This window comes from Theobroma cacao, chromosome 8, assembly GCF_000208745.1.
Source record: "Theobroma cacao cultivar B97-61/B2 chromosome 8, Criollo_cocoa_genome_V2, whole genome shotgun sequence".
NCBI lineage: Eukaryota > Viridiplantae > Streptophyta > Magnoliopsida > Malvales > Malvaceae > Theobroma > Theobroma cacao.
This window is the reverse complement of record NC_030857.1, coordinates 10,236,134-10,238,531: the sequence shown is the minus strand read 5'-3', so window position 1 is coordinate 10,238,531 and position 2,398 is coordinate 10,236,134.

Sequence of the window (2,398 nt, the reverse complement as noted above, 5' to 3'; positions counted from 1 at the left end):
AAATGCATGGAAATGATAAATCTTAAGCTAAGCTTGAAAAATCATACCTTTAGACACTTGATTCCTTGAAAAATCACACTTTTTCTTTGAATTTTCTCACTCTAGGGTTTGTTCTTATTTCTCTCTCTCTCCTGCTGGTTTTGGCTGACCATCCCAATGAAGAATTCTGGAATTTTCAAGCCTTTTAATAGGCTTAATAAAATATTCTTATTTTATTTACTTTTAGAATATTTTATTATTTTATTTTTTTCTAGCCATCTTTTTGACTTTCTTTTTCTACCACTCAATCCTCTTCACTTATCTATGTCTTCCATGAAATTTCTAGACTTTTCCAAAGTTTTGGTGGAGCAAATTTTTAAAAATTACACTTTTCCCCCGTAAAGTGAAAATTACATTTTTACCCCAAAAATTAAAAAATTGCCCATAGACATATTTTTCATCCCTTATACTCATACCATTCTCCAATTTGTCAAATGTGATCTAAATTCTCTCAAAATCTCAAATTTTGTCCACGATTAGAAAAATTACGATTTTGCCCCTAGATAGTGAAAATTTCGGTTTGACTCCGAATTGATCCTCGAACTCTGAATCACCATTTTGAGTCATCCCTGAACTGTGAAACTCTTAATTTCACCTTAAAATTCCTATTTGAACTAGTTCGAGACTTAATCGACTCAATGGTACCATTATGGGCAATATCGTCTTTTAACGATTCCTCGAACTTCCTAAATATGCAAACATTCTATTGAGCATGTAAATGACGTCGTAATTATTTTATAGAACAGGGTTTGACAAAAATCATGAACCACCATAAAACTCATCAAACATGCTTTAGCTGTTCTTTCTCCCTGAGCAAAATCACTACCTGTAAAGAGCAAAATCGTTGTTCATCGCCCTTAAGAACCCCAAGATCCACCATCCAAAAAAATAAAACAAAATAAGAAAGAGCTTGATGTCATATCTGTGAATTGGATAACGAGATAGACATATTTGAGCAAAGAGATAAATTGAGATTTAATTTTGAAATTTTTATCTGGATGGCGAGAGAGAGAAAATTGAAATTATTTTAATTTGTCTGAAATTGTTTAAAGGGTATTATTGTCAAGTCATATAAAAAATTGACCAAAAATAGTTAAAATTATAAAAAAATGATATTTTTGAATTGGGCTTATGAGGAAGGTTATTTCTCACAATTTCCTCTTATATTAGTGTATCTACGCCCATAGCTTTAACAAATATGTGCCAATGGCTTTTCTTAATATATACAAAATATTGGAGTAACTGTTCACAATTTCAGCCCAAAACTTTAAATGCAAGAAATGTTTTCACTGGTATTCAACTGGTTTCAATGTCAATTTGGTTGTATCAATGTTTTATAAACATCATTTAATGAAATTTTTAATTCAAAATTTTGTACTAAGAACCAAAGAAAAGAATTTAAAGAATTCAAAAACTCTAATTACTCTTTTTTAAGATAAAATTTTGAATGTTGTATCAATTTGGACGTAAGATGTCTTTATAAGAAATAATTTAACATTGCGTGAGTTTCCAGCTCCATCGTGTATGCCACAACCCCTGATAGTGGGTGTACATGGCCTAGTCATAACATCTGTGAGAATCTTTTGCTCTACTACATACGTGTCTAGAAACCGCTCAAGGTCTAGGCGGCATAATCACAAAACAATAACGATCACATAATACAATACTCATTTCGAAGGACTCATATCAATACTAAACATAACACTTAAATCTAACTTGGATAGATAAACTCACAAGCAATCATATGTGGGTCTCCCATTTTCAATTTGTGCTCAGGTACACAAAAAAAAATAAGATTCTTACACACAACTTCAATGTTCCACTTGACAAATAACAAGGTGATCCCAGGACTTTACAACTTAGAGCTCTAATACAAGGGCAACTCAATAACCTCAAAGGCTTAAAGTAAAATATTCAAATGAGATGTTTTTATTAAAATTAAAAAAAAAATTGTTAAGCTTTGAATAACCAAATTCATATTTTCCATTTAACATATTCAAATATTTATTATGAAGTATAAAAAATATTTAGCTTTTATAATTATTTTACATTTTTTAAACGATTAATATAAAATCAACAATCAAAATTTTTAATTCAAATAAATTAACTATCACATAAAATAAAGACAATATAACAATATAATATAAACTCTAAATTAAAGTAAAAAAGTCTACAAAGATTAGAATAATAGTATCTAATTATTGAATGCTTATTGCAAATCGTAAATGAAACTCATGGCTTTATGAAGATAATAGCATAACAGATTTCCTGCGTATTTATTGAAGGAAAATTGAAGTTAAAGGAAAAAAGAACAAATGAGGGAAGAAAAATTCAAAAATGGATATTATAAATTGAAAAA